Source organism: Ambystoma mexicanum, chromosome 4q, assembly GCF_040938575.1.
Source record: "Ambystoma mexicanum isolate Mex_15411 chromosome 4q, UKY_AmexF1_1, whole genome shotgun sequence".
Classification (NCBI taxonomy): Eukaryota; Metazoa; Chordata; class Amphibia; order Caudata; family Ambystomatidae; genus Ambystoma; species Ambystoma mexicanum.
Window position 1 is genome coordinate 219,319,309 of NC_090928.1, and position 13,573 is coordinate 219,332,881.

A 13,573-nucleotide genomic window follows, 5' to 3' on the forward strand; every position below is an offset into this window, starting at 1 on the left:
TATGGAAATTGAAATGCAAGATTGTAACTATGCAAATGCCAATAAAAAAATTTAAAAATAAAATTCACTGTTGAGTTAAATGTCTGTAAGAGCTCCAAACGGGTGATTTTTAACCATTTGATATTTACATTTGTTTGTATTGCAGGCGAAGAACATCTCTGTTCTACTGAAAAATCTATGTTCCTCTGGTGTCTGATTGAGTGCTACTTCCATCTTGTCTAATTACAGTGTTTTACCCATTTTAATTCCAGGGATATTTTCTTTCTCTGGTGTGCATCCATTTTGGGAAACCCATCAATGTGTATGTCTTTCTGGGGGTATCAGGTAATATTATCCCCACCAATAATATTGAAATATATATATGGTCGTTTGGAACTGACATAGGCGATATTATTAGTGGGGATGATTTTTGGGGTAAATGGGAGCATGGGTTGCAGGGGTATCCCCCGCTCCCTTTAAAATAATATGGGGGTTGCGGGGGTGTCCCCCACAGGTTCAGTGGGTTAATATTGCTGCAAAAATATGGCGATATTCTTGTATGGCGATATTTTTGCGGGGATATTAACACATGGAACCTTTCTGGGCTACTTCCAGGGCTGGTGTGTTCAGTATTACTAGGGAAAGTATTCCTCCCCAAGTTTGTGGCAAATGCATTTATGCCTTGGAGCCAGAGGCCCAGTAATGATCCATGAGCACTGCTGTGCCTATCTTCATATCAGGATTTTTTGGTGTGCGTTTGCACCCTTCATTCACTCCAACCTTTACCGGGCTCTCATTCTGGAAACATAGTGAGCTGTTCTTAAGGGGTACTGTGGGTGCAGTGCCTGCTTAATTTTCTACCCCTGTGAGCAGCTTTGAGTACTCTGCTCACTCATTGAGGCACTCTGTGTGTACCACTTCTACTGGCACTGTCAAAAGTGTGTGTGCTTTCCATCCCATCATTTCTTCGACCCATTTGTCTCCTTTAAACACCTGTCCATATACCAGTAGTTGAGGCCTTTCCCAACATCCAAGCTTACCCCCTATCTCCGTTCTCTCATTTTTTGGGAACTGTAATCCCTTTTCTTTTACTATTCTACCTTCCCCTCTATTCGGGCCGTCCAGTATATAAATTGTATCATTTTATCTCTGCTCCAATAGTCCTTTATCACTGCTTTTGTTTTTATGTAACTGTTCTCATAGGGGAATGTCTTTTATGACATTCACTACAACTTGTCCAGTTTCCCCAGGAACTGGCCTTAGTCGTGCAGCGTGCCAAATGCATTAGGCACGGTGCTCTAGTCACTGGTATTTCAGTGGCTACAAATGTCCTGGAAGCCGTCATGGAGTACGGAATGAGAGAACACACAAAGCAGCTCTCCCATGATGTCACTCTCCCCACCCTCGTCTTGTGCTGGAATGACATATTGTTGGTCACGTGAGCAGAATTGGTCATGTATGCTTGTGCTGTGTTCAAAGTTGTCATTGGCACTCTTTTTAAGCCTTTTCATGTCTCTAGGGGCACTGGTGAACAGTTGGGTCGCTACTTCAGTTACTAGAGGAGTTGGGGTCATATTGGCATATTCTTCTTTGGACACGTGATAGAGAAAAATTATACGCAATGCCAGTAGTGTAAAAGGTAGAGACAGCAGAGAGCAAAAAATATTGGTACAATAATTTTTACTGATGAGTCCACAAGTTGCAAGGGTGCACACTCATTGCGTTGTCTGTGAGCCAAAAGCCTGAGCCAAGTTCATCATTTTTTATTTTTTGAATGATACTTTTACATCGATTTCCGAACTCTGAATACCTACAAGAAAAACGGTATTGCTATTGGTAGGAGAATTCGCTCAAAAATAAACTGCGTCTTCGGGTTTGTCAGAAAGGCAAGAATTGCTACTCGCCTTTCCCTAAACACACTATAACTGATTGCTATGAATCAGAGGAAAGCTTAGAGAAATATCTGAAAAGACAGCATCTAGTAATTGTCCCTTGCTTTATCAATGTACTCCTTACGCTGCATGTAAACATTTCTTAGGGACACAGTTTGTGTGAGCTTTTTTATTTGCTTGTGTAAAAAAGGACAGTGTGCATTTACTAATTCTCTGCCAGTTGTTGTCTGCTCCTTGTCATGGATTGAGTTTGTACTCCTCTTTCTTCTTCTTCTTGAGCTTCACCTTCTGGGACATGGGGGAGGGGTCTTGCCTTTACAGGGTTTGACATCACCTATGTGTATCCATGCACGTCTACCTACAACCTTGACTGCTGTGGGGGTAATGTCCTCGATAACAAATGGCCCCTCAAAACAGGGCTTGTGCCAGGATCGGGTAACATTTCCCAAAAGGACAGTATCGCCAGGGGATAGGGGGGGGGTTGAGAAAGTCTTGCAGATCTACTGGAGTGTTGTCTTCATCATTTTTCTTCAAACTCCCCTGCCATGCTTGAAGCTGAAGGGAAATAAAAGAAACACTTGTCATCATCGCCAACAGGTAATCATGCATCTCAGATTCTAAGACAGTAGCAGCATTGTGGGCTTCACTTAGTACTCTAGTGGGAAGAGCAAGAGGTATGTGTACACAGCGTCCCATCAGTAGCTCATGAGGAAGCAGGTGATGGTCTGAGCCGGGCTGATTTCAAAATGCAAAGAGGGTTTAAAACAGGCAATGGAGCCATCCTATTTTCAGAGTTATTTTTAATTTGGCTATTTTCTCTTTGAGCAGGCCATTGAGGCATTCAAAAATGTAATTAGCTTGTGGGTGGTAAGTGCAGGAGAATGTTTGCTTAATCCCCAGTAGGATTGTAATATGCTCGAACAATTTGTTCACAAAGTGCGGTCCATTGTCAGACCGAAGTACTTGGCACACACCCCCCATCGTGGGAACACCTCTCGTATGAGGAATTTTGAGGCACAGGTGGCATTAAGGTGCGTGCATTGCCAACCCTCAATCCATCGCAGAAAAGGCATACGACTACCAGCATATATCTATAGCCGATACAAGTTTGGATCATATCTATGTAATCAATATGCAAATATCCCGTGGGTAGGCTATTGCTTCTCTCACCACTTGCAGCGTGTGCCCTGCTGTGTATTTCTGGCATAGAATACAATTAGAAAGGAAGGCAGCAACATGCTCTGATAAATGTGGAGTGAACCAATCTTCCTCAATCTGTGCTGCATGACTCCCCTTACTTGTATGGGTTGGATAGTGGAATTGCTCTAATGCTACACTTAATAATGTGAGCGCCATACCCGGTTTTCCAATGCTGTCCTATCAGCACATGGCATTTGTGGGGATAGCGAGCACCCTCTCCTCTTCCACAACACCTTCTCTTTTGGGGGCGGGGCGTCCCTGCAGCTCTATTATCTTGGTGATTGGCAGAGAACTGAAACCTTCCTTCATTACCATGCTGTGTCCTCGAGTCTGCTTATTTGGTGGGGTGTCAAATTCAGATATTTCTGGGAAATAAGGCGCTCTTTTTGCCTCTGTGTTGGCGGCTTTGTTGCTGTGGGTGTTTACCTCTCCCACCCTAGTGTGGGTGGCACATTTCACAACGGCAATGGCCGATGGGAGTTATAGTGCATCAATAAGCCTGCCCAATAATGGCACATGCTGCACTGGTGTGCCATTGATGCATAAGAAGCCCTCCCTTTTCCACCGTGACAATCCTTCAAGTACTGTTGACATCTCGTAGGCAGAGTCCAAATACACTGAGACTTCCTCATCTTCCTGGTTCTCTAGAGCTATGGTGAGCGCTACTAATTCTGCTGCCTGTGCTGAATAATGTAAAGGCAATAATAGCACTTACCACTACCTCAAAGTTTCCATTTGGCCTCAATTTTACCACAGCAGTCCCAGTGTGCCTCTCCCCTGAATTCTGATCAATCAAGGAGGAACCATCTATAAAGAGTATTTCCCCCCCTCCAAGGGCATTTACTCTGACATGGAGTATATCATCATGGTACTCTGTGTATTTGGTGCAGTCATGCACATAATCTCCTTCCTCTACTGGCTCTGCTATGAAGATGACTTGGTTCACTACACTACACCTCACTATTTTGATTGCTGGGTTAGAAATGATTATGTGGTACCATGATGCTCTCTCTGTTGTCAATGTGTTTTTGGGTTTCTCAAAAATGGTGAACAGAGCCTGCTCCACATATAAAGTAACTCCACAGCCCATTGTGAGATTTGCTGACTTCTCAATTGCAAAGGCTGCTACAGCCAATGATTGTTCACACGGATAATGACCCTTCATCACTGGATCTAGGATCCCATTGCAGTATGCTAGGGGCTTGTGTGCCAGGGCAGTCTTCTGTGTGAGCACTGATGTCATTACTACCCCATTCGAGTGGGAAAATAGGTAAAATTCTTTGCTGTAATCAGGGATCCCTAAGACTGGCGCTGTGCATATTGCCCTTTTTAATTCATCAAATGCTTCTGTCATTTCACCTGCCCAGGCTATTTTGCTGTTGTCCCTCTGTGCCTCCTTGAGTGCCTTTAGAAGGGGTCAAAAATATACACTGTAATCAAAGACCCGTGCCTTACAATAGTTGCAAAGTCCCAAACAGTGCTTCATCTCTCTGACTGTTTTTGGCTGTGGTGTTTTCATAATTGCTTCTGCTCTTTCAGGGGTCACATTCCTGCCTTCTTGTCATATTAACTGCTCAATGTACAGACATTCCTCATGACAATATTGTAACTTGGGGTTGTCTACCTTGTACCCCTTGTCTGCTAACACTGTCATCAACTGTACTGAGTCATTTCGGTACTGCTCTTCTCATTGCACACCAAAATGTCATCCACCTATTGAATTACTGTGCTGTCAGGCTGCACATTTCCTAAGGAATCTTACTACGCCTCCCCCGCTTACTTCTATAGAGGGGAAAGAGTTCCTAGCTAAGAGGAGGGAGCAGAGGAAGGCTGCCAGGATTATTGTCAACAAAGCCTTGGGGAGGTCGTCGAGGGGTGACCACAAAAGCCCTCACGAAGATGCTGACCCTAATATGTCCATCTGGACGATCCACAATGACGACAACGGTGCAGAGAAGGGGGGCAAATCACAAGAAATTTCAAGCAGCCTGAGTGATAGTGACTCTATGGCATGTTGCTTCAACATAAACAAAGATAGAGCAGGAATGAAGTTCCAAACTTTAGAGGAGCGGATATACCAAATTAATCATGAAAATGTGTCAAATCGAGCAAGGTTCTGGCAGAAAGTGGAATCAGTACTGAAGGGTCTAGTCTCCAGGCTAGCACTCCCCCAAGAATCCTATTCGATCAAGTTCCTTCCCTTTGGTTGATGGAGTAAAAGACCCAGCGCATCCCGGGAAGGAAGCAGAATGCCTCTAAAGCTGAGATTGGATAGACTGCTCCCCCTAAATGACGGACTAATCCTGAATCAGACAAATGTAATGAGGCTATTCCAACACATTCCAGATTTTGCCTTCATTTGCTCAAAGAATATAAGGATTGTTGATTTTGTCAACAAAGAGCAAACCGATTCAGTGATTCTCCATTTGAAATCAAATGCCATTAAATCATCTCTTCTTAGATTGGCTCACCAACTGCTTCCCTGGGGGTTTGACCAGACAGAACTCCCAGCAAGGGAAAGCAGTTTCCTCTGTTGCCTAAGTGCATGAAAATTTCAGCAACAATAGCTAACAGCAACAACCTAGAAGTCGCAGAAAGGGTGAACAAAAGGGAGCAGCATCTGGAGGAGCTAGCCAGCCTGGCGCTTAAATGGGAGGGCCCTTTTTAAGGTCACCTTTTAAAGCCAGCATTATGGAGTAAGAAAGATCTCGCTTATGCAAAGGAGGGGGAAGTTGCACCCAAGAAATAGCTTGAAGGATAATGCCAATGACTCCTCTGAAGTGTAACCACGAGTGCAAGGATTGTGCATTGGCTTCTGGAACACAGATTGACAAAGATATTGACATTGCTTCAGGCAAACTGCACATTCCCTGTCTCCGGGAATCTTGGCTCTCAGTGGCACCTGTGTATAATGGTTATAGTACCTACATTAGCCCTGCGCTAGCGGGTCAGAGGGCTGACCTGCTAACTTTGGTTAAAAATGGCAAAGATCTGTGTGTCCTTGACTCTAAATGCCCCAACATGTTTGTGCAGGCAATTCGTTTACAAATTGGATGGCCACTCTAGGTGTCCTCTATCTGCCTGCTTATCCTTAAAATCTATATTGCTCGGATCAGTCATAGCAGTCATTGACGAAGTCCGTAGTAATATCCTAATTGATGGCATTTGTGTGGGGGGTGATCTAAATTTGCCCAGCCTTGGCCAGGGGGGTCCCGACAGGGAAACAAGGGTGGCCAGTTTTAGTTCCACTCATAACAGGGTGGAGGATTGGATGGATATTAGGGTCTCTTTGGTCAAGGGTGTCAATGAGGGGGGCAATATAATGGCATCTACTTGGTCTGTGTTTTCTCCTCTACATTGGACTACGTCTTTGTCTGCCCCCTCCTTAGCAAGCGAGTTTTGTCCTTGAAAGTATATCAGAAAAAGCGCAGCGACCACTCCATCTTAAAGCTGTCCGTAAATTTTATGGTTAAATCAATGCAAAATAAGTTTTGAAAATTGCCCATAGAGATTTCCAATTGCCCGAACAGGCTGAGACTATGGAGAGGGGACGTCAGAGGTCTTCAATCCAAATTTGATCATCGAGGCGGCGAAATGGTGGGCGTGAATTATATCCATCTCTTGCATGCTTTTATAGTAATGAACAACCCCGCTAAAAATAGGGGCAACCCCCACCCACACATTTAGTATGGTGCAGTAGCCAGAGAAAAGAACACTCTGAGGAATGATTTTAGAGCACTCAAACAAAGGAAAAGACTAATTACCAGTAGATTATTGACCAAGAGAAAACAAAAATATAGGAACTGGGTAGCAGCTCACAAAGCTATGCTACTGCAGACGCACTTGGAGGCTATTAACCACGCAATATTGAGAAAGGATTGGAGAGCAACTTGGGAACTGCTAAACCAATGGAGCCCTAGCAATAGGCTGCCGATGGCTAATATGGTACCTTCAGACAAATGGAAGTGCCATTAATGGAAAACATTTGATGGAAAGGAAGGAGTGACCTCGGCCAAGCGAGAACAGAAGGGCAGATGGGTGGTTGCTTCACTTTGATGAGGACGACTTGATCATGCTTATTAATAAAGCCAGCAGGTCTAGGGCCCCTGGCCCAGACGGCCTCACCAACATGAGCCTAAAGGAAGCCCCAAAAGAATGGGCATCTATCATGAACTCCTTATTTAACAAAATTCTGAGGTCCGAGGCTATTCCTGATTCCTGGAAATCTGCAAAAATTGTCCCAATTCATAAGGGAGGCGATGGGCCTAATTCTGGGAACTACTTCCCGATAGCCCTACTGGATGAAATGGGTACGATCTTTGGGGGAATTTTAATGTCCTGTTTACAGCAGTGGATAGCTTCAATGGGCAGAGCAGACCCACCCTAGACAAACAGGCTTCACAAAGGGTATATGGACTGACCTAAACCTGTTCCTTTTAAACATTTTTAAGGGCATGGCTTGGGAAAGGGGGACCAAAATATACATGGCCTTCATTTATATTAAAAAGGCGTTTGAGAGCATAGGCAGGGAGAGGCTGTGGAAGAAAATGGAGGAGTGGTGTTGTCATGTGAACCTGCTATCAGCTATCTGACAACTATATCAGGATACCTATATCAAAATCTTGCTCAACGCCCGAAGCTCTGTTATCAGACCTCATTGCGATGGAAAGGGGAATGAAACAAGGGTGCCCCCTTGCCCTGATCCTCTTCAATCTGTTCTTATCAGACCTCCCCATTGCACTGGATAGGGTCAATGCCTTCCCCCCCAAACTAGGCTTGGCTAAGATTGGCAGATTTCTTTTTGCCGATGACCTGGTGCTGGCCGATCAGACTCCCATCGGTTTGCAGCAATCGCTAAAAGTACTGAATGATTATATGATGGAGAACGGATTGGAAGTTAACCTGATAAAAACTAAGATCCTGACCTTTGGGTGTAGAAGCAAGAGGGTTATGTCAGGGTGCAAATGGTTTTTGGACACTGCTTCATTAGTAGTTCAGTCTGTGACCTACCTGGGAGCTCTGGTCAACAACAGGCAAGGTGATGGTCCTAGGTGTCTTTCCCTTAAGAATAAGTGTTCCATGCTGACGTCCCAAGCTATAGTGCTTCATAGTAAGTTTGGCACATTTTCTTTGGACCCACTGATTGCCTTTTATGAGGGGAAGGTTGCTTCATCTTTGATCTGTGGAGCAGAAGGTTTCTTCTCCACATCTCATAAGGTATGGGCATCCTTGGAGGGGACATTTTGGAGAAAACATTTAAAGCTGCCAAACATCGTGCTAACGTCTATAATAAGGTATGAACTCTGCCTTATTTCTCTTTACTCAAAAACTGCCTGGAAGGAATTTTCGCTGTTCTGGAAATGCCTGTTGGTGCCGACTGCTCCTTCATTTGAAATCCTCGCTCAATTTACAGGTGAAAGAGAACCTAGGGTACTGAGTCAATGGAAGACCAAATACTGAGCTCTATTAACCTTTTTGGGCTTGTGTAGTGAACGCTTACTGGCCAATCCATGCAAAGTTAAGCGTAAGATTTGGGATCAAGATTGGCTCAATACTCTGGAGGACAGAAGCTCCCATAAGTGGCAACGGGGGCTGTGAAATGAATCAAACGCCTTTGGTAAGAGACCCTATTACCTAAGGCTGTTTCCGTCACCGTGGTACAGAGCTTTTCAACCTGCTCCCCACCAATGAGGTTCTGATGAAATACGGAATATCTAAAACCAAAATGTGCATTTTCTGCAATCAGGATGATCAGGTCGAGATGCTGTGGCACGTCTTGGTGGAACGTAGGGGGTTGACAGAGTGTCGTGCAAAGTTTTTGGATGAACTACTAGTCTCAAAACTCTGTGAAGTGGCTGATATTTTCTGGTCTCGTCTCTTGGGTGGAGAAGGCTATGGTTTAATTTTTGATTTAAAATGAATATGCAAACATTCACTCCCTTTCTAGGTGAGCTTTAGTTTTGTTTGGAGTTTCCTTATCGCTTGTAACAAAGATACGCTGTTGTGTTTGCCTAACGGGTCATTCAATAACAGAAAAAGTTGATTGTCATTGTTCATGCGCAAAGGATGACAAAGTATTCAGATTTCCATTTTTATGCATTTCTTTATTATCATATAAGTCTTCATTGTGGAAAAGAAAAAGGGAACACCTCAACACGTGTTTCACCACTTAACATGTGGATCTTCTGGAGGCAAATCATTTTTAAATCAAGATAATTTGATCCTTCCAATATTTTTGGCTTGATTGTTTAGGCTTTAACTTTTGCCTCACTACAATTTTTGAAGGAGGTGCTTCTGGTGTGAGAGGTGTTCGACAAACTGATTTTAGATTAAAGGAAATTATATATACAAATTCTGTTTTACTTTTCTTCTCGTCTTTCTTTCCTTGCTACTTGTTTTGATGGATTTTAAGGAATTTGATAAAAGTTTGTAAGAAACTATGTATTCAAATAAAAAAATAAAAATAACTGCTCAATGTACAAAGCTTCCTATGGACAATGTTGTAACTTGGGCTTGTCTACCCTGTACCCCTTTTCTGCCAAGACTGTCATCAACTGTATTGAGTTGTTTTGGTACTGCTCTTCTCACTGAACACCAAAATGTCATCCACATATTGAATTACTGTGCTGTCAAGTTGCACATATCCTAAGTCCATTTGGAGGACCTGGTTTAATATAGACAGCGACTCACAGAACCCCTGGGGTAATCTTGTATGTTTCTGCTTTTTATTTCTATATGAAAGCAAGGTCAAGTTTTGGGATTCTGCATGAAGGGGGATTAAAAAGAATGTGTGGTTTAGATTGATCACTGTGAAATGTTTGACTTTGGCCGGGATGTTGCATAATATCATTGCTGGGTAAGGAACCAATGGAAATTCTGCCTCAACAATACTGTTTATGAGGCGTAAATCCTGAAAAGATCTCAATGACTCCCTGTCGCTTTTTTCATTGCGTACACAGCCATGTTACATGGGGACTCTGATGGCACAAGGATTCCCTACTGTACTAACACGGAAATTGTCTCATAAATATCCTCATCTGCTTCCTTGGGCACAGGATACTGTTTCACTCTTGGCCAAATTGCTCCTGGCTTCAATTTAATCTTAACTGCCCCTATTCCCTTGATAGACCAATGTCATAGGGACTGCTGGTCCACAGTGTACTCAGTGACTATGCCTAATCCTCTTCCATGAACAACTATGTCTTTTTTATCAATGCAATTCTCTGTGGCACCTCCCCCTTCTCAATTTTCACCCAATAAGTGAGACTTATGAAGAACGCTACCTCAACATCGTCTTCATTATCTTGGAACAACTCTTGGTCTGTCAAGTCAGTCAGTCTGTGTCCCTCATCTAGGGCGATCAATGTCCACCATGCTTTTTCCCTACATCATCAGTTCCATGGAGAATCACCCTCTCTTCCCTTGCCCTAACTCCCTCCATTTCTAGTGGGAGCACATGTCCTTCTGCCTCATCCATTGGAACTTCTGGCCCGAATATACAGTCTGCAGGTAACCTCAATATTTTGCCCTGTACCGTAGCAACCCTGGCTAGTAAAATATTTACCCCACATTGGAAAAATTCAGTGTCCAGGGGCACACCCCTCTCTACTGTCTGACCACAAAATGCCAATACAACTCCCTCACATTCATGTAATGGATGCCTGGAGTGGAACACACTATTCCCTGATCAGTAAACAAGATGGCCATGTTGAGTTTACTCATCATGTCCATTCCCATTATGTTGACTGGTGTCTGGTGGGGTACAATAGTCAGTGAATGGAACCAAACGTGTAGCCCCAGAAAAACCTTGTGCATCTACAAGTAAAGAACATGTTTTGGAACCTATGGTCATGCCGACTCATAGCTCCTTTTGAGGGTTAGGTGTAACGGATAGGATTGAACCCATCAATTCAGTCTGTGGGCTGTCCTAGTGGGGGTATAAATTCATCCCTGTACCGGTGAAAGGATTCCCTCCCACTACAGTCATGTTCAGTATTCTGAGTGTTTGGGTCTATACTTCAGTGGCCACGATATTCTGTGGTGCTGGTGCTTGCAGTTGCATTTGTGTCAGTTGTGCTGGTGTGAGTACTTGCTGTGGTTGTATCAGTGGCAGTTGTATCTGCATCAGAGCTTGTTGTGCTGGTTTCATGTGCAGTTGCATACATCTGATACTGTGTGTGATCTTGGGCATAATAGTTGAATGGCTCTGTGCTGTATGGTGGTAGATAGGTTGTTCCCCCTCTTAGGTCCTGCCACTTCTTTTGCCACTTCTTTTGCATCCCTTCCCCTATTGCTACAAAATCGAGCTATGTGTCCCATTTTCCCACATGCCCAGCATTGCTTAGGTGGTCCAATAGATCTGTGCTGTCCCCCATTAAACCCTCCTCCTTGTGGGAAATGAAACCCAACTCCTCTCCCTCTAGGCATACCTCCTCTTCCCCAGGGCCAGAAATTGTATTCTCTCCTTCCTGTGAAGCTCCCTCCAGCCACTGGCTGACCACTCCCTCGCCACCTGTCAACACAGCCCCTTGCATTGCAAACATTAATAGCTTTTCTGAACCAACTTTGCTTCCTCCAGCTTCCTTTCTTCCACTTTCTTTCTTATTTTCTCTTGTAATAAAAGGCAATGGTGAACGATAGTCAATTGTATCTCTGGCCATGACTTTGCTTCTATCCCACTAATATCTTCAACTGCCTCTGAACTGGCTTGGGTAGTCCCTGAGATAGTATGTGATAAAAGAGTGCTACTGTTTTGTCCCACATTCACAAGTCTCAAGGCCCCAAACGCTACTGAATTTCCTCAATGTAAACCACTCAGTCTTCCTCTTTGCGCATCTTGCATGTCATGATTGTGCTCATGTCTGACGTATCAGGTTATTGTACTCTAAGAGCCCTCAATAAAGCTGCCCTACAATCATTAAGTGGTGCTCGTCTTGAGCTGTAGTCTTTGCAGTCACTCCGTAATACCTGCTCTTTTCCAAATGTTGTCAGCTCTCTCTCCAATAATAGCAGTGAGCAAGCTTTTTATGTAGGCCACCTCTAACGTCATTCCCACTGTCATCCTCCCTAGCCCAGTTTCCTGGTCCTGACATTAGCAATGGCAATTTACATATCAAGTTGTCTTTATCCATCTGTGGCCATGAAATGTATTGTGGTCACCCCCCGCCTCCGTTTCTAGCAATGGGAATTGCATCACTTCTACATTGTGCTCTGGCTCAGGTGCCCTTTTTGTCTTTGTATTGGCGCCATTCAATCTCACTTTCTTTCGCCCTGGTAATGCTCTCAAACTCCAGGTGTATGGGGTGATGTCCTCGAAGCTGCATGTTCGCTGCCTCTTGCACCTGGGGTGTGCCATAAGTCTGTGTTTTTCCCCTTCTATGCCTTCCCCTTACACCATTCCGCCTCCCTTTCTGTGCTCACCCTCGTAGAGGGGCGTCATGGGGCCCCTTCCTCTGCCTCACCTTCACTCCCCTCCCTTTCTTCGTCCAAACACACTCTTCCCACAACTATCATTACTCTCCTCGTCTTCCCAGTCTTTGTAATCTAATTGTCTCAAGGGTTTCTTCCTGCTTGACCCCCTCATTGCATTCTCCAGTAGGGCACCAATACTCCTCTTTATCTTCTGAGTCATCCCACTAGCCCTTCTGCTTCTATACATGTTACCAGTCCTCCTCTGTATCCCTGCTCCTTCATCCTCATCTGGAACATTGTGATTTTTCATTATCTCCTTCACCTCTATAAGGCATCTCTCCCTACTTCTTTCCCGCTCCTGCTCTCTGATTTTCTCCTTCCCCTGATGTGTGCGTTATTTAATGAGACTTTCAACCTCCTTTTGCCACCTTTCTCTACTTAACTGTATTTGTCTCCCTCTCTCCTCTATTTCCCTCAATCTTTTCTCTGTAGTTTCCCTCTGTCTTTCCTTTTCCTCCTTTTGCTTCCTCAACCTTTCCCTGTCTTCTCTCTCCTTTTCCCTTTCTGCCTCTTCCTCTTCCCCACTCATCTTCTCCTATCATCTCCTTTCCTTTCTCTCCTGCTCCTCTACTTCCTTCATGACCTCTTCCCACTCTCTCTCCTCCTCTACCACTTTCCTTCTCCTCCTGACCTCTGTTTCCTCCATTTCCCATCCCCTTTAGCCTCCTCTTCTGTATCCTCGGAATCATCCTTCTGTCTAACTTAAGCAATATCTGTCCTCCCACCCACTCATTCGGTGTAATGACTGTCTCTTCCCGGTCATCCTGCTTATTTTTCTGCTTCTTTGTCCCTTCCTCACTATCTATTAGCTATACCTACAGCTCAAATCGCTCCTTGTATTCAGTCTCCTCTTCACCCGCCTCCCATCTGGCCCAGCACCTCCGATTGGCCAGTGGGCCCGGCATCTGTTCGAGGTTGGGACCGAGTCCCCCATTGCTGATACCAACGTCGGTGTGATCACTACACACGTGGCACTGCAGCACTGTAGCACTGCTCGTGATGCCTGACTCTTGCCTTCTTCACCTCGGCCT

General features: G+C 44.4%; 1 protein-coding gene and 1 long non-coding RNA gene across 3 annotated transcripts in view; one reads left to right on the forward strand and one right to left on the reverse strand.

Moving 5' to 3' along the window:
• The window catches only part of CNKSR3 (CNKSR family member 3), a 1,181,575-nt gene that overhangs the window by 641,973 nt on the left and 526,029 nt on the right, over nt 1–13,573 (forward strand). The window lies entirely within an intron of this gene.
• Nucleotides 1,733–13,573, reverse strand: part of LOC138467604 (uncharacterized) — a 142,808-nt gene continuing 130,967 nt past the window's right edge. For both annotated transcript variants that reach the window (XR_011268121.1, XR_011268120.1), the window contains one exon: nt 1,733–2,426. This is a non-coding gene — a long non-coding RNA (uncharacterized lncRNA). The remainder of the gene's footprint in view (nt 2,427–13,573) is intronic.